Source organism: Canis lupus, chromosome 1 (genome assembly GCF_011100685.1).
Source record: "Canis lupus familiaris isolate Mischka breed German Shepherd chromosome 1, alternate assembly UU_Cfam_GSD_1.0, whole genome shotgun sequence".
NCBI classification, from domain to species: Eukaryota; Metazoa; Chordata; class Mammalia; order Carnivora; family Canidae; genus Canis; species Canis lupus.
The window spans coordinates 14,880,982-14,904,708 of NC_049222.1; the positions used below are offsets into that span (position 1 = coordinate 14,880,982).

Here is a 23,727-nt window from a genome sequence, read left to right on the forward strand (position 1 = left end):
TTATGTAGATTCTCAAGAAGTGAGTTGACTTGGGAGCACCTGGGTGGTGCAGTGTCCAGCTCTTGGTTTCAGTTCCGGTCATGATCTCAAGGTCATGGGATCTAGCTCTGCACTGGGCTCTGCACTCAGTGCAGAGTCTGCTAGAGGTTCTCTCTCTTTCTCCCTCTGTCCCTCCCACTTGTGCGCTCTCTCTCTCTAAAAATGAATAAATCATATATGTATATATATGAAATGAGTTGACTGGGTTCAGATATTCACTATTCCTTCTACAACTGCTACTCTGGGCCAGGTCCTTGATACCTTAGGGCTGTGTGTGTGTGTGTGTATGTGTGTGTGTAATGTGTGTGTTTTCTTCTGTAAACCAGGGAGTTAATTCTAGCTTTTTTCTGGCTTCAAGGCAATGAGGACAAGGCTTTTGTATATGTACCTGGTTTCAGAACAGTCCAGCAGGTACAGATTGAAACCTCTGAAGCAAGCCCCAAGTGTCTCATCTTAAAAACTGCATTAACAGGACACCTGGGTGGCTCAGTGTTTGAGCATCTGCCTTCAGCTCCAGTCATGATCCCGGGTCTTGGGATCAAGTCCTGCATCAGGCTCCCTGTGGGGAGCCTGCTTCTCCCTCTGCCTCTCTCTCTGCCTCTTTCTCTGTGTGTCTCATGGATAAATAAATAAAATCTTTTAAAAATATTTTTTAACTGCAATTATGTTAATGTTATTATGAGGACAAGTGATAAAAAAGCAAGTGCTTAGCCTGGGGCCTGGCACAAGATGGAAGTCTATGATAGGCCACAAAAAAAGGAAAGTTCTAGAGTAATGAGTGATAAGTAAACACTCTATGGCTTGTGTGTACCAAGTTGGCAAGGTCTACAAGTTCAGGCTCATAGCCATATGTAGCCCTAGTGAATGTAAGGTTTAAATAAGAAAGGCATAATTCCAAGCACTTAAAAAGTGAAGGAGGCAATGATTTTTACATGTGTATGGATCAGATGGAATTGTTCCAAAGAACATGTGCACGAGCGATTCCCTTAGGGCTGGCAAACACAGCCAACAGCTTTTTCTATTCTTATCTTCAGTTTGCTCTGTCCTTCTGCCCACCAGAAGCTGGAGGTCCTTCTGGGGGCCTTAGTTAAGGTTCCTTTCCCAGGGGAAGCAGGAGTCCACTCGGCTTTGTTTGCATGTTCTCAGAGATTCCTCTGTTCTTGACTTCATGTCCTAATGCCCATTTATTTCTACAGTTCAGAGTTGGTCCCTTGAGTTTTCAGCTATTGTTGAAGCTTCTGACTGCTCTTCTCTCCTGGAGTAAAGGAATCAATAAGGGAAAACAGGTAAACTCTTGTTAAATGTTGTTTAACATTGTAGTTTGCTGACCCAGTATCAATTATCTTTCCCTTTTTTTAACTAACTGAACCTCAGTTTTGTTCAGGGTGGCCCAATAAAACATTGACTTCAGTCTTTGTGGTTAGGTGAAATAGTCTGGCCAATGAGATGAAGGAGCATCTGGTGAAGCTTTGGGAAATGCTCTTTATAAAGGGGTTGACTCAATAGGCCACGCCTTTTGCACTTTTCCTTTCACCTTTCCTGGAACGCAGAAGCACTGCCTGGAGGTGGAGGACACTTCTTACCAATGTGGTGCTGAAGGCCATGCTCAGCCTGAAAGTGAAGCAGCAGACAGCTGGAAATAGAGCAGGTTACTGGTAGCACCATGGAGATGCTAGACCCACCCCTGGACTCCTTCCTATATAAAAAACAGTAAAACCCTTGCTTTATTTAAGCCACTGTTTAGTTAGTTTTTCCATTATTTTCAGTATGCAAGCCTAAGTGATTCTCCTTAAAGTGTGAAATTGAGAGAAATATTTGGTTCTATACGTGGGAGAACTGATAAACTCTTTGGTATAGATAAGCAAAGGCTCGTCAGTCATTACTCAGGGTTGCCTAAGGGGGTCCTCCAGGAAATGGGGACTTGAATTTGGCAGAAAAGCAAAATGTTAATACATAAAATCATTTGAGGGGTGCCTGGCTGGCTCAGTTGAAAGAGCATGCAAACTCTTGATCTTGGGATTATGAGTTCAAACCCCACACTGGTGTAGAGCTTACTTAAAAAATAAATTAAAATTTAATTTAAAAAAAGAAAATCATTTGAGGTAAAGGTGGCTTCTGGCACCTCAAAGTGAGATTCTAATTGCTGAGAAATAAAGTTTCTTTATTATTTTAGCACTTAAGAAAGCTGCAATCAGCGTGTATGGCATATTATAAGAAACATAAAAAATCTGCCAACTTAGGAAACAGAATTTTCATACAGTGTATTAAGTACACTTTAATTTAAAAATGGATCCCTGGGTGGCTCAGCGGTTTGGCGCCTGCCTTCAGCCCAGGGCGTGATCCTGGAGTCCCGGGATCGAGTGCCACATCGGGCTCCCTGCATGGAGCCTGCTTCTCCCTCTGCCTGTGTCTCTGCCTCTCTTTCTGTGTCTCTCATGAATAAATAAATAAAATCTTTTTTAAAAATGGATTTATTTCATGTTTATTCTTGTGGGACTTCTAATTATGCATGACAGATTCAACATGTTTATTATCTTCATTCCTTCTTGAACCTCACTTTAAAGAAAGAAAGAAGGTATAAACCTACAAAAACAAAGAGAGCAGAAGAGGTGAGAAAAGCAGGCCAGAGAAGTTGAGATATTTTTATGGAAGATGGAGAGGGGAAATTAGCAGAGAAGAAAACCATACAAATTTAGTCCTCTGCTAATTGTGAAGCTTAATAGTGAAATATTATAGGCTTCCTGCCTTTGACTGGGAAAAAGACAACAAAGCCTCATACAGACTTCTCCTCTTCGACATTGTACTGTAGGAACAACAAAATTTAATACCATTTACAATAGCAACTCGAAATATCAGATGCCTGGAAACAAACCTGTTAGAAGTTTTTTAAAAATTGTTTTATAAAAGCTATATAATATCATTAGAAGAGACTAAGAAAATCAAAATAAATGGAAGAATTTACTGAGTTTGTGGATTGGAAGGGAGACTAAACAGACAATATCATAAACTTATAATTCTTCCCAAATTAATTTATAGGTTCAGTGCAATTCCAATCAAAATCCCAGCAGGTCATGTTGGGGGAAATTGGCAAGTAGATTCTAAAATTTATATGGAAATGCAAAGGGTCAACAGTAGTGAAGAAATTGGCAAATTTATTCTAAAACAATAATTGCCATGATGTTGGTACAAGATGAGCCAATAGAGCAATAGAAAAGAATAGAACATTCAGGAATAAACTCACAGATGTAAGGATCCTTTATGAGAAAGAGTGACGCTGCAAGGGCAGTGAGAGAAAGGCAGTTTTTCAGTATAAATGGTGTCATGTCAATTGGATGTCCAGATTGGAATAAAATGTATCTTGACTTCTTAATATTTAAAAAGTCAGTTCCAAGTAAATTGTAGAGAAAGTAAAATCACAATGCTTCTAGAAGATAATATAGGCACAAAATTCACTAATTACATGGGAAAATGTTGATGTTTGGGATTTATATTGAAATTAAGAACTATTCATAAAAAGACTCCACTATGTTAGTCAAAAGGGAAACTAAAGAATAAGAAAAGACACTTGCAATACATGTGAGTGGCAAAGAGCTTATACCTAGCGTATAGTTTCTTCAAGTCCACAAGGAAAAGGGCACAAGCTAGTCAACAAAAGACTCGCCGATATTAAATAACTTTTTCAAACAGGGAACAGCACACAAGAGTCCCCTTTTATCTGCAGTCTTGCTTTCAGGTGGTCTCAGTTACTGAAACAACCACAGCCAGTAGTAGAGGATCCTCCTCCGACTCAGCATCAGAACCAGGATAGGCTGACCCCATGTCACACGCTACCATCAGCCTCTATGTCACATGCTTCCTCATCTTCCTCACTTCATCTCACCTGGTCTCCATTTTACTTATTTTTATTTTTTACTTTTTTTTTTTTTTCAGAGAGAGGGAGGGAGGGGTAGGGTTGGAGGGATAGAGGGAGGGAGAGAGAGAATCCCAAGCAGAGTCCTTGCCCAGCCCAGTAGGTAACCAGACACAGGGCTTCATCTAGTGCCCCTGAGATCATGACCTGAGCCGAAATCAAGAGTTTGACACTCAACCAACTGAACCACCCAAGCACCATTTTATCATTTCACATCATCAAAAGAAGAAAGGGGAATATGGTACAGCTGACCCTTCAACAACCCGGGGATCAGAGGTGCCAAACCCACAAAGTCAGAAATCCACCTGTAACTTTGACCTCCCAGATTTCATGACTAATAGACTGATGTTGACCAGAAGCCTGATGGAGAACACAAATAGTCGATTAACACATATTTTGTATATGTATTATATATTGTATATGTATAATAAAGGAAGCTAGAGAAAAGAAAATGTTAAGAAATAAGAGAAAATACTGTACTGTATTTGTAAAAAAAAAATCCATGTATAAGTTTGACCCTATAAGTTCAAACCTGTGTTTTTCAAGGGTCAACTGTACAAAAAGATATTTTGAGAGAGAGACCATATTCACATAACTATATTATAGTATATTGTTATAATTGTTTTATTTTATTATTAGTTATTGTTAATCCCTTACTGTGCCTAACTTATAAATTAGACTTTAGCCTAGGTATGTATGTATAAGGAAAAAATGTGGTATATATAGGGTTCGGTACTGTCCATGGTTTCAGGCATCCTGGGGTGTTGGAAGCTATCCCTTATGGATACGGGGTGACTTGGGTAGCAGTGTTTAAAAGCAGAGACTCAGGCTAAGGTCATCTGAGTTCAAATCCTCACTGTGCCTTTTATTAGCCTGTCGCCTTGATGTAAGTTTCATAACTTTATGTGCCTCAGTGTCCTACTAATAATAGTGCCTATATCTTTAGGTTGTTGTGAGGCTTAAATCAGCTAATAGAAGCAGAGCTCTGAGAACAGTTACTGGCCCTCTGTGTTAACTACACCAATGCTTATCACAGTTTTCAGGGATTAAACCTTTGTCTTAATCCAAAACTCATCTCTTGCCTATAACACTATATGGCCTTCAGGAAATATTTGCTGTTCAACTTCCAATTCACTAAAACCTGGAATGATATGCTGTTTAGCCATAACTCTCATCAACTTTTGAATAGTTATATTATTGGATCAGCACTTTATTATAAAAGTACTCACTCATGAAGCAGTATTGCAGTAGTAGGAAGATGATGAAGGTAAGAATAACTTTTATTTAATACTTACTGCATGCCAGGCATGAGTCTAAGCACTTAACACACGATTTCCCCTTTAGTCACCGCATGAGGTCTTCAAAGTGGATACTACATTTTAAAGATTTTATTTTATTTTTTAAGTAATCTCTACACTCAACATTGGGCTCAAACTCTCAACCTTGAGATCCAGAGTCGCATGTTCTACCTACCAAGCCTGCCAGACACCCTTAATATAGATACTATGATTATCCTTATTTCACATGACAGGAAACTGAGGCACACAAGATTTAAGAAACTTAAAAGTTGCAAAGCTGCTTAGCAGCAAGTAGATCAGTACTTAACTCTGTTGATCTCAGAATCTGCTATGACCTTTCCATAAGAGTAGTCAGATATTATACAAGTCATTTAAAAAAAATATTTACATAATGAAGTGTAACACTGTTCTTTAGTATTCTCAGGGATGCAAAGAATATTCATAAAATATAATTGAAACTATGTTAATAAGCAATTCATATTATATGTATGTAAATAAACTAAAATAATGTATTACGTATGAGTAGAAAAACACAAGCAATACACTGAAACAAAAAAAACAAACAAAAATACACTGAAACAGTAATAGCAGTTATTTAGTGGGATTTGAGCTGGCTTTTTCTTTTATAAACTATTTTAGGGCAGCCCGGGAGGCTCAGCGATTTAGCGCCACCATCAGCCCAGGGCATGATCCTGGAGACCTGGGATCAAGTCCTGCGTCAGGCTCCCTGCATGGAGCCTGCTTCTCCCTCTGCCTGTGTCTCTACCTCTCTCTCTCTCTCTCTCTCTTTCTCTCTCTCTCTCTCTCTCTGGGTCTCTCATGAATAAATAAATAAAATCTTTTTAAAAATTCAAAAAATAAATTATTTTATATTTTTCAATTTTCCTACAATAATTTTACTGCAATGGGACTGTTAAAGTAAAAAATATTACAGAAAATTTATATTACCACAATTTCCAAATTCTGATTGAAAACTAATAAATGGAAGTGTCTTCAATCTTGCTGGGTCTTTGTGACCCACTCAGTGGCTCAGCTGTCTTTCAAAGCCAAATTTTGGGGTGAAAATTCTGTTTCTGGAAGTCAAGGTTATTTTCACATTTAACCTCATCTTGGGACAGACCACCTAGATCTGATCTTCCATCTTCTGGGATGGAAATAGCAAAGCCACTTCTTTTTGTTGCCCTTGAGAATGGAAAAGGTCAATGTGGGAAGGATTATAGAGGGCCAGGGAAGGCACTTCCTTTGGGCAGCAAGTGAGGATGTCAGAGAGGCAGGCACTTGAAAATCAATTGCATTGTTCACTCTGTGGGCAAAAGACTTTCTGCATGAACTTGAGATTGATAACTGATGGCAGGAGACAAGCAGGGAGTTGGGGTGTGCAGTCAGTTCTAGCAAGAAGGTAAGCTTTGGAGAAATGTCTTGAGATGGGAGCATGATGTGAGGGAGCTAGGTTTCTGAGGGAAGGGGAGAAGTGTGGGTAGCCTCTAGGATAGCATGATTATCATCCAGGGTGCTCCCTGGAAGGACCCGGAAGTGTTTGGTAGATTCCCAGTCCTACCCCTGAGAAACTCAGCCTAGGCCAGAGTCTGGCAGGGAAGAGGTGAAGACACTGTTTTAGCTGCAGCATGTCAAACAAATTCAGCTGCAACCAGTATGGAGTTGACAGTACCAGAATGAAGACAGTTGCAACAAGGTCGTGATGTGAGCTGTGGGTATGGACAGAGCAGGGAATCTTGAGTCTCCACCCACGATGTTCCCTTTCCTTGGCGTTGTGATGCTGGTGGTGAGATGACCCTGCTGCAAACAAAGTGAGGTCACAGCCATCCGTCCACCACTTGGTTCTCCCCATCTTTAGCACCTGATGTTACCACAATCCAGGGCAAGATTCGCACTGTCTTCCTCTTCTTCCTCTCTCCTCCCTCTCTGGGCTCTGATCCTTCTGAGTCTTTGCTTATTCTTCTCTGAGTCTGTCTCATTATTGATGTTAACCATATTTTGCATTTTCTTGGAACCACCCTGACTTTGAAAAACGACAGGGTAGGGGTTGGGCAGATGGAGAAATGTGAAGGAAAAATTGCCTGAATTGGGCAAAAAAGCTAGGACTTGGTGAAATGTGTGAGTTAAAATGACCTGGAAGTTCTTCTGTCAGATGAGTAGCTGGTGGCACCATATTGTCATCAGTGGCTTGGCTTTTTTCTGTTCTCAACTGAATAAGGAGCATCTAGGGTTCACCCATAGTTGCAGGGGCTGGTCTATAGGCACAGATGCTGGTGGTTGGCAAGAGTTTTGTTCTTTAGCAGAGAAGTTCTCTACAGAACTTTACAGGCAGATGAATGAATTTCTTACCTATATAGACACACAGTGAAATTTCTCAATATTATGGGTGGTAGTGTTTTAGGAAATAGATGGCAAACTAAGGTTTATGTGTTTTGATTTGGAACATGGGTATTTTCCCCCTTTTAGATTTAGGCCTTCATTTCTAAAATGGGTGATGTACCAAACAAAGATTGGCAGGTGCTGGGCTTTGGCATCCTGCCACTGTGTGCTATTTAATTGATTGAGCAACTTGTTCACAGGAATGCCAGAAGGTCTCCTTTGGCCAAACTACTGAGACTACAGGGAATTTACTGCACTATACTGTCTACTTGTGTGTGTGTTTGAAAGTTTCCAGGTTAGAAAGTTCAAATTTTCCCTTTGTGTCCAGTGGTACTGGAATGTTGGAATGGCTACAAGCCCTTTGGAGATGGGGCTTAGAGGAAGTTGAGTTGGAAACACCTTTGGTTTGGGTGTAGTGGGATATATTTGTGTTCTTTTGTATTTGTGTGTGTGTGTGTGTGTGTGTGTGTGTAGTAGAGTTGTCTCTATCCCTCTGGGGCAAGGATGGCTTTGAAAAATCCTCCTACTGCCTAGTGTGCTGACTTAACTGGCATCAAGACCCAAAAGTGTTGCTCAGAAATCAGATCATGATATTAATGAGTCTGTCTCATGGCACACAGCACCAGAGGGGTACGAGAGTGAAAGGGAAACAAAGTTTGAAAGGCAGCCTGGAAAATCCTTCTTATCATCAGATGTGTAAAATAACACATTCTTTTTGTAAAATTCAATCCTTTGATATCTTATCAAAAGTGAAAGTTTTCTCCTAATCAGGAATACAAGAGAATGCAATTATATATGTACTGCATATTTTAAAACCTTTTAAAAATAAGGATTGGGGGCAGCCCTGGTGGCTCAGCGGTTTAGTGTACCTTCGGGCCAGGGCGTGATCCTGGAGTCCCAGGATCAAGTCCCACGTCGGGCTCCTGGCATGGAGCCTGCTTCTCCCTCTGCCTGTGTCCCCGCCTCTCTCTCTCTCTCTCTCTCTGTCTCTCTGTGTGTGTGTCTCATGAATAAATAAATAAAATCTTTTTTTAAAAAAAGGATTGTTCAAAATCAAATTTAGAAGGTTTTTTTGGTAAAACAAAACAAAACAAAAAAAAACCCAATGTATTTAATATATTCATCACAAGGGCTCAACCAGAGACTTAATTTAAAAAACAGAAATAAAGGGGATCCCTGGGTGGCTCAGCAGTTTAGCGCCTGCCTTCGGCTCAGGGCATGATCCTGGGTCCTGGGATCGAGTCCTGCATCGGGCTCCCCGCAGGGAGCCTGCTTCTCCCTATGCCTGTGTCTCTGCCTCTCTCTCTGTGTTTCTCACGAATAAATAAAATCTTAAAAAAAAAAACAGAAACAAAACAAAAATGACACTACAGCATAAGATACAGAGTCCTAGACAGAAATGAAGGAAAGGATAGACCATCTAAGGAGAAAATAAAAAGACAACATAAGGAGAGAGGCTGTTCAGTCAGGGTTCTTGTCTGACCTGCTTTAAGTAGATTTCTTGCAGACACTTCTTAGAGGCTATAGGGGTTCCTTCAGAGCTTGGCAGCATGTGTGTGCAAAGGGCTATCAGGTGTTGGGTTCTCCTAGCAGGCTCTGGATGGACAGCAGGATGGTCCTTCAGGATGTCCAGGCAGATGTTACCCTGGGTGCCCACGCTGGGGTGCTAGCAGGGCACGAGGAACTTCACTGTGGGTGCGTTGTAAGGGTAGCCATCGGGGAACTCCAGGGAGAGCTTATTATAGCTCAGGTCTTCACGTACTATGCCAGCTGCTCCCTGGATGGTCCCCATCGATTTGAAAAGGTGGTCTGATTTAGGGAAGGCAGAAATTCTTTTGTGGCCAGACTTCATAAAGGTCATCAACCCCTGCCATAGCCTCTTGCCCATGGGGCCCCAGGCAGCAACCCCGCTGGGCTTAGCACCTTTGTGGGTGGCAGCCACGCTGGCAGCAGCTGGGTCATGGTTCTGGGAGGCCATCCAGGTGGCGTGGGCAGAGAGACAGCAACTCAGAGAGCTTGGCTGCAACCCAAATTTAGAAGATTCTTGTGTTTGTGGAGCTCAGACTGCTAACAGGATTACAAAACAGCAAGGAAGCCTGTTTGTGAATATACCAATTTTATGCATTTTATGCATGTAAGCTAAAAATAATTTAAAAACTGAGATCAGTCATGCTAGAAGGAAGAATGACTATTTTTCTATTTTCTCTGTGGAACTTATTGTATAAAATAATAGTAACAAGAAGAGCTGATCAAAAAGCATGAAGCCAAAAAATGTAAGAATAAAAGTATTATAGAGGTGTATCAACATTGAAATAATTTAAAATATGATCTATTGTATTTGCCAGCTTTTAAAAATTGTGATTTGATATCATCTATTTTTCCATTTCATTTTTAATTTTTTAAAGATTTCATTTATTTATTCATGAGAGACAAAGAGAGAGGCAGAGACACAGGCAGAGAGAGAAGCAGGCTCCATGCAGGGAGCCCAATAAGGGACTTGATCCCAGGACCCCAGGATCATGACCTGAGCCAAAGACAGACACTCAACCACTGAGCCACCCAGGAGTCCCTCTTTTTCCATTTTAAATGTATATTTATTTTTATATTTCATTTTAATTTTTATTTCTACTATTCTTCATTTTTAAGACACACACACCCCAATTATATAAACTTCCGGTGCTACAGTAGCCACTCCTGCTTAGTTTTCTTCACTGATTCCTCCTTTTCTCTCTCTCTTTCCTCTTTCTAAATGTTGGAAAGCGCCAGGACTCAGTTCTTAAACTCTTCCCTATCTGGATTCACTCCCCAGGCATACAGGCAGTCAGGGGCTAACCAGAGAAGCACAACCATAATGAAATTGGGATTTATTGTTGGAATAAGACCTTACACAATTGGGAGGAAGGTCTGAAAGGAGGCAGAAGAGATTGGAGCAGAGTTCCTAACTAGGAAGCCCTGGGGTCGGAGGACAGAGTTGGGGCTTCCAAAGGCACATCTACCTGCTACTGTGGGACTATAGTAGAGAGATGGAGAAGTCTATATTATTATTATTATTATTCTGAGTCTGGTGGTGGGCTTGGGGCTGCTATTGGCCAAGAGGGCCAAGAGTTGGGAAGAGGAGTTGGATGCAGAGTGGGAGAGAAGAGCATGAGCTGGATTCCACCAGTGCCTCCGTGTCTGTCTCTGTCAGCATCTTTAGAGAGTAGATGGCTCTCTGTCTACACCCTTCAGAGAGTAATGATGACTGCTTTGCCTCAACCTCCCAATTTCATGCACATATATTTTTGGTCCGTGCTAACCTGGAACCACACAAGGAAAAAGATTTTGGGATATACTTTAGTTTAGCCAAGTGAACACAGTTGAAAAGCACATGCTAAGTAATCTCACTTTGTCTCATGGCTTTAATTCCACCCATATTCTGATGATTCACAAATTTATAATCCCTGTCTGGCCTTCTCTGGAATACAGATTTATATCTAATTCCCTCCTTAAGTCACCACTTGGATATTTCATAGAATTTTCAAACTTAACATATTTAAAAAGTGAGCTTCTACTCTTCTCCCTGAGCCCATTCTATTTTTTTTTTTAAGATTTTATTTATCTATTCATGAGAGACACAGAGAAAGAGAGAGAGGCAGAGACACAGGCAGAGAGAGAAGCAGCCTCCATGCAGGGAGCCCGACGTGGGACCCGATCCAGGGACCCCAGAATCTTGCCCCAGGCCAAAGGCAGGCGCCTAACCGCTGAGCCACCCAGGGATCCCCCCTGAGCCCATTCTTTCCAGAATCTTCCTCTGAGGTGTAGATTTCTGGCTAAAAATCTCAGGATTGCCCTTTACTCCTCTCTCTCTCCTACCCAACAAGTAATTGATCAGAAAACCCCATTGGCTGTTCTTCAAGAAATATCCATGACTTACTCCTTCTATTATAGGCTGGAAAATTGCCCCCACCCCCCCCAAGAGATTCATACCCTAATCCCTAGAATCTCTGAATATTACCTGAAATGGCTTTTAAAAAGGCAAGGGAGGGTGTGGTGGATATTGATTAAGGACCTTGAGATGGGGAGATCATCTGGATTATCCAGGTGAGACCTAAAACAATCACGTGTATCCTTAAGGAGGAGGCAGAGGGAGATTTGGGAAAGATTTCTCAAAGGAGAAGGGGATGTGTGAAAATAGAGCAAAGAGAGACTAGAAGATGCCATCCTTGAAGATTAGAATGATATGGTCACAAATCAAGAAATGCCAGCAACTACCAGAAGCTCCAGCAAGAAGTGGAGTCTAGAGAATGCACAGCCTTGCTAACACCTAGATTTGGGTTCAGTGATACAGATTTTGGACTTCTGGACTATAGAACTGAGAGAAAATAAATTTCTGTTGGTTTAATGTCAAGTTTGTGAGCATTTGTTACAGTACTCGCCAAAACTAATACAATTCTTTACCAATTCCTCTCTGGCAACTGTTGCAGAGTGCCACCATCTCTTGTCTGGATTATTCCACTAGCCTCCTGCCTCACTGACCTCTCTGCTTCATCATGGCCCCATTCACTATGATCTGGTCTCAGCACAGCAGCTAAAGTGTTTCTTTTAAAATGTAATTTAGGGGGTGCCTGAGTAGTTCAGTCTGTTGAGTGTCCAACTCTTGGTTTCAGCTCAGGTTGTGAACTTGGGGTCATGGGATTGAACTCCGAGTCAGGCTCAGTACAGAGTCTGCTTGAGATTCTCTCTCTCTCTCTCCCGCACCTGCCTTTACCCTCCCCCTACTCACCTACTCTCTCTAAAATAAAATCTTTTTTAAAAGATGTTAAAAAAAAAATGTGATTCAGATCACGTTACTCATTTTTCAAAACCCTTCAGTTGTTTCCCTCCTCTTACAGAGTACAATATGCAATTCTTATCATCAGCTTACAGAGCTCTAAGTTGGCCCCTTTTTACCTGGCTGACTTTATCTCCTACATTCCACTGCAGTAATATTAGCTTCCTTGATGTTCCTTGAGCATACGAGGTGTGTCCCTGCCTCCCGAGGTGTGTAAGAAGGCTTACTTCTTCACCTGATAGATCAGACCTTCTCTGACTACTCTTTTAAAAACACCAGCCTTCCAACCTCACTCACTCATATGTCATAATGCTCTTCCCTCCTCACTTCTTCCACAGCCATATTACATTCTGACATATGTATTCTTGCTTAGTTATTTAATTCTCCACCCCCCCCCCCCCATTAGAATGAAAGCTCTGTGAGGGCAGGGATATTGATCAGGGTTTTTTTTTTCCACCGCTGTATCCCCAGTGCCTAGGTCCATGGCACATAATGGATGCCGAATGGTATTTGTTGAAGGAATAAGTTATCCAAGAATTCTTAGTTAGTTTTTAAAATTAATTTATTTACTTGAGAGAGAAGGAGAGAGAGAGCACAAGGGGGGGGGGGCGCGTACAGAGAGAGAGGGAGAAGCTGACTCCCCACTGAGTAAGGAGCCCAATGTGGAACTCTCTCCCAGGACTCTGAGATCATGACCTGAGCGGAAGGCAGATATATTTTTTAAGATTTTATTTATTTATTCATGAGAGACACACACACAGGAGAGAAAGAGAGAGTGAGGCAGAGACACAGGCAGAGAGAGAAGCAGGCTCCATGCAGGGAGCCTGATGTGGGACTCGATCCTGGGTCTCCAGGATCAGGTCCTGGGCTGAAGACAGCGCTAGACCGCTGAGCCACCCAGGCTGCCCAGAAGGCAGATTCTTAACCGACTGAGCCACCCAAGTACCCCACTAAGTTAGTTTTATATTATAAACATTTTACTCCGTTGAAAGGTCTTACACTGAGTCGTGATCAGCAATCACCCAACTCATTCCTTGGTTTCATTATTATTCTCTAGAGATAGTAATGCTTCTGTTTTCCCAAATATCACTCTGGTCAGCAATTGAATCATGTGTTGGATTCAGTTGTAATGTAAGTAATGGGACTATCATGCATCCCAGAAATGAAGGCCTTCTCTCCATTTCTGTTTTCCCCATTTCCCTACTTTAAACTAGGAGGGGCTCAAGTGGGAATTTAGTGTTCCTTGAAAGGGTTTTCCTGATCCAGTAGTTTTTGATCCCGGCTGTGGGTTTAATAACCACCATTCCTCTCATCCATCCGCCTCTTCTAATTCTTCCTCCCCCAGTCACTTCCTGTCTCAGCAACCCTTTCAAAATTACACTCCAATTCTAAAACAAATGAAGCAAAGGCAGGAAAGGGGGGATGAATCACAGCATATGGGAACAGTTTTGTTTGAAAGCATGATCAGCATTCTTTGCAAACAAGCTGTGACCATATGTGGCAGGGTGGGCGTAGGAGTTATAAAATACAAGTGATAAACTGTGGTAAGTGTCTGAGTTATAAAGAGAAAGCTCATTAATGATCTGTTTAATAGTAAGAAGTGATACCTTGAAAGAAGTCTCTCTCTAAGGAGATAGTGCCTTTTTATAAATCAAAAGATTGCAAAGAGGTAGCCTGTAGTGAGTTAAAATTCTTGCCATGTATTAGCAGAGAAACTCTGGACAACTAGTTAGGACTTGCTTCTTGGCTAAAACCAAGGTCACTTGAATTCAAATTTATTGGTATACCAACAGAAGTTATTTTTATTTTTATTTTTTATTTTTTTTTCAGAAGTTATTTTTAGAACCAGATCTATTGCCCCTAGGTGCTCATCCCTAAGGAAGAGAAAAAAAGAGATGTAAAAGATGTGTGTGTGTGTGTGTGTGTGTGTCTGTGTGTGTGTGTGTATGTATTTCTCTTATTGACGGATTCATTCAATAAATACTTACTGAGTTCTGACCAAAAGCCAGCATAGCACTAAAGCCCTGAATAATCAGTGTAGAGCAAAAATCTCGGGTATTACATGGTAAGCAGAAATCATCACAGTCCCTGGCTTCATGAAGCTTCCAGTCCACGAGGACCATAGCCAGTAATCAAATGAAAAATGACAACTGTGGTTTATGTGGTTTGTGCTGCCACAGAGAGCAGCAGTGTGGATCATAAGAGAAACTCTGATGGGAAGCCTGGCCTGGTCTGGGGAGTCAGGAAAGGCTTTCCTGTGGTGATGATGGACTGGCAGCTGAAAGGTTATTTAAGAGTGGACAAGGGTATGCACAGAATTCAAGGCAGAAAGAGTGATATGTGCAATTGCACTTGGCAGGCAGGGTTACAATTTATTCAAGGAACTGAAAGAAACAATGAAGGGAAACACATTTGGAGCTTAATAGTGAGAAGCCAAGAAACAGAAAAAAAGAGGGGCATGACTAGCCAGTGCCTTCTGGGTTATGTTAAGGATTTTGATCTCTCAAAGAGAAACCACTGGATGGGGGGATGGGGCAGCTAATCAAGAGCAAATATCCCCCCAAGCTCTTTCTTATACCCTTCTATTTTGGGTCACAGAGAATGTGCTATAGGGAGGTAGAAGTGGTAAAAATTGAATCAGTCTTTCATTTAACAAATGTTATGAGTGATTACTATGTAGCATGTACTGTCCTAGGTCCTAGGATAAAAAAGATGAACCAGAAACTTACTGATCTCCCTTCATAAGGCTTATAGTGTAGGATGCAACATGCATGATAAAGATAGACCCATGAATAAATCATTGCAATTTACATAATGCAACAAAACAACAATGTAGGTTGCTCTGAGATCAAATGACAGGCGTCCTAGGCTTGGAATGAACTGGGTAACTCCGGGAAGCTTTCCTCAGAAGCTTCTGTTGACTAAGTATTATTGGTAGGATTATTTGGAAAGTTATTGGAAACTTCAATTCGCCTTTTATTTTCCATTCCCAATTTCTATTCATTAGGTGACCTTGACTTTTGTGTTTTCACTCTCTGTATATAAATGGTAGGGAGTAGGTAGCAAGGCACCGTGTTTCTGGAAGAAGTGCAAACGCCCATTATTCCGAGTGCCAAGTCTGGGACATACGTGGTGGTAAATGAAACAATAAACTATCAGATCATTGGGCAGCTCTGATTTTGTTCTGTCTATATATAATCCACCGGGAGGGTAGTAGTATTGATATTTCTAAATTAACACCCTTTTCCTTACTAAACCAATTACTTCCAACATGTTACAGTTCATCACCTCAAACTGGTTTTTTTTTTTTTTCCAATCAGTTGAAGACAGAAAATCCATAAGCAGTTTATCAGTGTGTGATGCTGTTTGCATTTCAGTTGCTGTTCCCAATTTGGATTTTCATCATTCTTTGTACTCTTAGCCCAATCTCTGCACAAATTAATGTATTTATGTGAAAACAAGCAGCAATTCTCGTTTATAAATGTAGTGTGGAAGCCAGCCAGAGCATACTTACTAGAAACTTTGGGTGTGGTTGATTATTTTAAAGATAAAGCCCAGTATTGTTATTCTTCTAAATTGACCTAGCCCTTTACCAAAACACATCAATTCTGTGCCCACAGTAGAACTGTATGTGGCAATCCACAAAAAACTATTGTAGCATGGGTTGAATTCTATCTGAACCACTTAACAGTATATATCTATTTAATACACTTAATAATTCTCATTTAATTCCATATCAATCATATGACAGTATGTATCATGGACAAGTTACTTAAATTCTCCAAGTTCCCCTTTTTTCTTTAGAAAAGTAGGCGTAATCATATCTACTTTGCCCTTTTGGTCTAGTTGTGAAATTAAATGAGAAAATATTTGTGGTTTTTCTTTGTAAATTCAGTATTTATGTGGAGAATGCCATTATTACTGTACGTAGTGGAATTGCATCACTCACCACAATTCTTCACCCCTCCTGGAACTAAGCCTTTGACATATGAATTTGCAAGCCCCTTTCTAAAGAGGAAGAGTGTATTTCCCTGCCTCTTGACTTAATTTTGGATACATTATTTGCTTTGGCTCATAGAATATGGTAAAAGTGACAATGTATAGTTTTGAGCCTAGGTCTAAAGAAGCCGAATATGTTTCTGCTTGTTTCTGTGTGCTCTGCCAATTGCCATGAGGAGAACATGTCTCTGGTCCCACAAAGAAGTTGAGGGGCATGTGGAGCAGAGCCACTCCAGTCTAGCTGCCCCAGCTATGCTGAGCCTAGACCAGCTGACTCCCAGCTGACTTGCAGATACATGGGTAAGTCCACCCCAGGTCAGCAGAACACCCAGCCAAACTATGTGAATGAAATAAATGTATATTATTATGTAGCACTGAGCTATTGAGGTAGTTTTTAATATAGCATTATTATAGTGGTAAATGACTGACATATCCAACCACCTTCCACCTATCCAGTTAATTAAACATCCATTGGTTCACTAAGACTGTGGTATCTTCTAGGGAAAAAGACAAGAGATGTCAGTTTTGACTGGGTTTTTTCCTCCCCTCCCTATGCTTCTCTGTGTTTTTCCTTTCTTGGCCCAATTTTCAAAAGTAAACTGTTCAGGAGTTGCAAATATGAAATTCCGTGCATAGCACCCCAAATTATCAGAATAAAAGGCTCAACAGAAATCTAACAAATAACGTTTTAGTGTAAATGTTGACTTCTAACTGATACATAGATAAGGAATTCTGTTGGGATCACATGCTTTCTTGTTTATTGTCTAATTTATAAACCAGACTGATCTACAAGTATATGCAAAAGACAGGAACAGGGCATGGAATCTCACTAAAAACTTTAGTGTGTCGCCAAGCCTTAGGAGTCTTTTAGGATAATTCTAAGTCAACAATTCAATATAACACACATATTGAATATATACCACATGTAAGGCATAGTGTAAGGTCCTGGGGAAATAGAAATGAGCAAGACATAGTAGCTCCCTCTTAATGATCTAATAAGGGAAATGAAATACAAACTACTCATGATACTGTAGCTCATTAATTCTGTACCACACTTTTAAAAATACTTTTTCAAAAAAAATTAAAAAAATAAAAAATAAAAAAAATAAAAATAATTTTTCACATGTCGAAATCAAGTAGGTGTATCATAGTTTAGTTAATAGTGTTTTTTTCATTCTTTGTGGTACATAGGATAATGATTATACTTGATATCCTCTTACAGCTAAGAAAATACAGAAGTAAGTTGCTTTGAGAACAGCATATACACCATATTATCAAAAAGCAAGGAGGGATTTCTTCTCCCAGATAACAAGAGGGAGACTTCATGGAAGAAGAAGCATTTATATGAGATGAATTTCAATAAGAAAAAGTACTAGAATAAAGGCCACCATAGGTCAATTGGTTCCTAAACTTTCTATCACCAAGGACTACTTTTATTGCCTATCTCATCCTCTGTCCTATGTTGTTTTCAAAATAATTTTGTCATTGTAAATAAATTTGCATTTATCAAGAGATACTTCTCAGTTTGATAGCAAAAGTCATACATTAGTGGTAATCAGAATTTTTTTCCTTTTTTTTTTAAGATTTTATTTATTTATTCATGAGAGACACAGAGAGAGAGAGGCAGAGACACAAGCAGAGGGAGATGCAGGCTCCATGCAGGGAATCCGACATGGGACTGGATTCCTGGTCTCCAGGATCACACCCTGGGCTGAAGGCAGCACTAAACTACTGAGCCACCCGGGCTGCCCTCTTTTTTTTTTTTTTTAAGATTCTTATTTATTTTTAGAGAGAGAGAGAGGGAGAGACGAAGAAAGTGAGAGCACATGGCAGGGGGGAAGGGGTAGAGAGAGGGAGAAAATATCGAGCAGACTGCACAAAGCCTATGTGGGGCTAGATCTCATGACCCTGAGATTGTGACCTGAATTGAAATCAAGAGTCAAGACACTCAGCCGACTGAGACACCCAGGCCTCTGTTAATCAGAATTTCTAATCAGATGAGATAATCAGTATTCTCATACTAAGTTAGGATTTTTGGCCAAAAGCCAAGAAATTTAATATTTTAGTCTCTGAAGTTCTTATTCCAGGTAACTTTAACACTAGGATTTTTGAAATATTGACAAGAATTCATCCTAGATGGTAATACTACTCTACGTGAAAAATACATCTAAAGAAAATACATAGACATTGGACCCACACATTGTGATCTTTAATATGGTTTGCCTGGTGCTTTGAGTAAAAGAGGAAAGATTAGAGATGAATAGGAATTATGAGTCTCATGCAGAGTCTTAAATGTTATACTTAGGAATGTAGACTTTTATTGTAACTATCACTAAAAAAATCACTAGCTTGGGTATAAAAGAACAAATAGTATGAATTTGATTACAGAAGAAGAAGAACAACAACACAACTACTACTACTTATGTATATAACCACAAGAAGTAAAACCTGGATAACTAAATTCCCATGAAAAGAATATAGACATGCTGTAGCAGGTATGCTCTCACCTGTAGTGCAGTAGCTGCCAATAAGACAAGTGTAGGAGGAATGTGTAAGCTTCATCATCAATTTTATATTATTGTTGTGAGGATTCCAAGCAAAGAATTATATAATAGTAAGAGCTTAAATTCTGGAGTTTGACCACCTAGGTGCATGTTCTGAGTCTACTGCGTTCTAGTTCTATGGCTTTCAGAAAGTTATTGAAGATCTTTGACCTCTGATTTTCTTTTTTATAAATGGAGAAAATGGTATTATCAATATTAGCAGATATTTGTAAGAATGACATAATTTTTATAAGTTGTCTGGTGCAGAGTTAACAGGACTTAACACTTAATTAGTTTCTTTCAGAACTTGGTTAGAAATCCAAATGTCAAAATGATGTGGGAAGCAAAGGCAAGAAAAAGATTAAATTTCCCTTACTTCCCCCCCCCCCCCCCAAAAAAAAACTGTATGTCCTTACTTCCCACAGCCCACGGACAAGTCCTGGAAACAGGCAGAGTGACATTCCTCTAGGAACTCAGCTGCCTCCATGTTAATACTTTGTTAAGAGCAAAAGGCAATCTTAGCCTGACCTGCCAGGATCCTATAAGTCTACTTTAACATAAAAATTCCTTTGGAAACTTTTTATCTCTACCCCAAGATATATATGTTGGCAATCATCCCCCAAGCATATAACCCACAGATACACATCTGAAGGGTCTCATGACTAAGGTTTTATTAGGCAGTAATAAATGATTATTTTCCTAACAATAGCTAGGACCCCCAAGGTCCTGGAAACCTTGCTTCCAAATTTCCTTAGAGACCTGTGCTATCCCTAACCCGCCCTCCCAATTTGAAAGTATATAATGGGCCACTCCTCATGATCCTAATGCAGCTCTTCTGGCCCACAGGTCCTGTCCCCATGCTTTAATAAAACCACCTTTCTTTGCACCAGAGATGTCTCAAGAATTCTTTCTTGGCTGTCGGCTCCAAACCCCAACATCTTTCCTAATATCAAAAAGACTGTATGGTGGTGTAGAACAATAAATTCAGTATTCTCTCTTCTCATCATGTCCTAAGATGCCAAACTGGCTGGTAATCAAAACCCTAAGGAGAAAACATATGCTCCAGACACCAGCGTTGTCTTGGCAATGCTCTGCGTTTAACTTGACAGTAAATAGGAGGTGACAGCTGAATCTGGTGTGGAGATTCCAGGAGGGTGGTTTTCCTGGAGGACTTTAAGTAGAAACTCATCTATTGCAAATAAATTATCATTTTTGTAAATACATGAGATACAGGATAGAGGGTCTTGCAGACAAAGACCTGGAATTCCTAGACAGGGCTGAAAATAAAAAGTGGGAAATACTGTTGTCCTGTTGATGAGACCATGGCTGCCATCACCACTTCTATTCCACAAGTTTCTTTAGCAATTCCTTTTAATCAGCCATATCTGAAATGAGCACTGCAGAAGATTTTTCCCGTGAATGTGCCTAAATATATGCTGAACAGTAATAATTAAACCTTAGCTTTGTCGTGTATTTTTGGAATGCTCAAAGTGCTTTCACCTTTACAATTTCATGTTTTCCAAATGATCTTTTGAGGAAAGTGGGGTATTATTATCCCCTTTTCCATATGCGGAATCTAAAATGGCAAGTGGCACAGGAAATCCACGTAATGGTCATGGTTAGTAAATGGAAAAGACCCCTACCTTTTGACTTATATTTGAGTTTACTATGACAAGGACATATCTTTATATGAAGATTTCTAACTCTTTTCTCAGTGGACAGTAATAGTCATGATCCATCCCCTTTTTGGAGAATTTTTCCTCCCATATTAATTATTTTTTCTTATTCAACAGTTATATATATATATATATATATATATATATATATATATATGATTTCATTTATTTATTCATGAGACACACACACACACACACACACACACACACACACACAGGTAGAGACACAGGCAAAGGGAGAAGCAGGCTCCATGCAGGGTGCCTGATGTGGGACTCAATCCAGGGTCTCCAGGACCACGACCTGGGCCAAAGGCAGCGCTAAACTGCTGAGCCACCCGGGCTGCCCATTCAACAGTTTTATAGCAGGTCTGGCTGCTTCTAGGGTCACAAGAGACTAACATTTGCTATTTTTCATCCTGCATAGTTTTGGGAGGATGTTATGGAAAATTGGCAGCATAGCACTTCCTTCATCCGGTTTGATCCCAGGCTTTCGGAAGATTGGAGACTTGAACTTCTCATCTGTGTGAGTGAGATGAGGGTTGAATTATTGAACATTTGGTCAGAATTAGGTTTCATTTTTTTTTCACACCTTAAGTCTGTTCATCTTCTGATCTTTACTGACTAGGACATCAGCTATAACACAATTAACTCCCTTCCTTTTACTTTCTGGGGGCTGTCAGAGTAAAATCCACTGTCCTTCATAAGGAACAAAACTCTCTTCTCTGCCTCAGAGTGTCACATTCCTTCCATGTTACTCAGCATTTTAAAGTCACTTTGAGGCATAGAACATCCCTATTCCATTTTTTCCCTTCTTATTTTAAACAGGAAATCACCTCTGAGAAAGCCTTGGGTGTAGAAAAACAATGGAATGAAATCCTACCTAAGACATCTCATGAGAGTTACAATAGCTTTTTGCAAAAACCCCAGTGTTCTCATCCTTTTATTAGTAATTCTATTCAGATAGTAGCAGTGTTTTATTAGCAATCGTATCAATGATTGGTTAAATCACCCCTCTAATGTTTCAAAAGGACTGGTCTGATTATCTCCATGACAAACCATCCCCGAATGTAGTGGCTTATAACAAGAATCATTCATTTGCTTATGATTTTGCAATTTGGGCAGGCAAAAGAAGTCATTTGGGTGGTTCTAGTCATCTCTCTTGGAGTCTCTCATGCAGCTGTGGTGGTCTGGAGGCTGGAATGAGGCAGGAATGTTCAAGATGGTTTCTGTACTAAGTTGAAAAGTATCTCCCGAAATTTCAGGTTTTCCCAGAACCTTAGAATGTGATGTTATTTGGAAAAGGGTCTCTGAAGATGTAATTAGCTAAGATGAGATAATGCTGGAGTAGAATGGGCCCTAACTCAATATGACCATTGTCCTTATAAGAAGAGAAGAGGAAGAGTGCCATGTAACAGGAGACAGATATTAGAGTGATGCCATTGTAAGCCAAGGAACACCCAAGATTGCTAGCAACGATCAGAAGCTGGAAGAAGCAAGGAACACATTCTCCCTCAGAACCTCCAGAAGGAACCAACCCTGCTGACACACCTTGGTTTTGGACTTGTAGCCTCCAGAAGTGTGGGTGAATCAATTTTCTATTGTTTATAGCAACCCTAGGAAACAAAGATTTACTTGCTTTAGCTGGGATGACTGGACCAGCTGGGGACTGACCACCCCACCCCCACCGCAAACTCCTAACCCCCTCCCATCTCTCTTGGTCTCTCCCTCCATGTGGTCTCTCCACCACAGTAGCTGGACCTCTGTATGCGGAGGCTCCATGTTGCAAAAGAGTAAAAGTAGAAGCTATCAGACATCTTCTGGATTAGGCCCAGAGCTATCACTAGCTTATTTCTGCCATGTTTTGTTGGTTAAAGCAAATTGCAGAGCCCTCTCAGATTCAGGAGGAGGAGACAGACTCACCTGTTGATGGAGGAGTGCTAGACATACACAAGGATGAAGGGAATTGTTGATGTCCGTCTTTGGAGTCAGTCTACAAGGACTGTAGCTACCTGAGTTTGAATGAGCATTTTATTCCCTGATAGACCTCTTAGCACAAGTTGTTATCTAGGCTTAACAAGACTTCTTACACTGATGATCTTTTGAACTTTTAAGTCATGGCTTTGAATGTCAGCCAGCCTATGCCTCTGTGTGGGTCTTTCCCAGCTGGGCAAGCAGAGGTCCAGGGGTCAGGCAGCCCATGTTGAGGTTCTAGGATCAAGGACTAAGCATGGAAGTGGGTTTTGCCCATGGGAAAGGTACTGTGGTATTTTGCCTGTGTCAAAAACGATTGTTTCTGTGAGGTCAGTTCTGACCACAGTCCATACCACACTGCAAACTAGAGTTTATAGGATGACAGTGTGGAAGAACTTAAAAGATGGATAAACAAAAAAGCTATAGCTTCTAGTTCTTAAATGGAATGAGGGACGCCTGGGTGGCTCAGTGGTTGAGTGTCTGCCTTTGGCTCAGGGCGTGGTCCTGGAGTCCCAGGATCGAGTTCCACCTCAGGCTTCCTGCTTCTTCTTCTGCCTATATCTCTGCCTCTCTGTGTCTCTCATGAATAAATAAATAAAATCTTAAGAAAAAAAAAAAAAGAAATGGAATGGAATGATAATGTAGGGTAGTGTAGCAGATGTCTCTTTGTCAGGCCAATATATTTTTTTCCTTAAAAATATATTATGAATATCTGACACAGCAAATGAATATATATATTCTACATGTAAATAATGTATGTAAAGAATATATATATTCTATATGTAAATAATAATATAGGGGCACCTGGTGGCTCAGTCTGTTGAGCATCTGATCCTTGGTTTCACTTCAATTATGATCTAATGGTTGTAAGATCCAGCCCGTGTTGGGCAGGCTCCATGCTCAGTGCAGAGTCTGCTTGGGATTCTCTCTCCCTCTCCCCCTCCTGCTCTTTCTCTCACTCTTTCTTTCAAAAATAAATAAGTAAAACTCTAATAATAATAATAATATAAACTGTAGGGAAGCCTGGGTGGCTTCAGCCCAGGGCCTGATCCTGGAGACCCCGGATCAAGTCCCATATCGGGCTCCCTGCGTGGAGCCTGCTTCT

General features: G+C 40.5%; 1 long non-coding RNA gene and 1 pseudogene across 1 annotated transcript; both read right to left on the minus strand.

Moving 5' to 3' along the window:
- Positions 1 to 941: 941 nt before the first annotated feature.
- LOC119870634 lies at positions 942 to 12,706 on the minus strand. The gene is made up of 2 exons (XR_005353023.1): positions 12,553 to 12,706; positions 942 to 1,294 (listed from the first exon to the last, which is right to left on the minus strand). It is a non-coding gene; the product is annotated as an uncharacterized LOC119870634 (long non-coding RNA).
- LOC100682754 lies at positions 9,089 to 9,601 on the minus strand (annotated as a pseudogene).
- Positions 12,707 to 23,727: the final 11,021 nt, after the last annotated feature.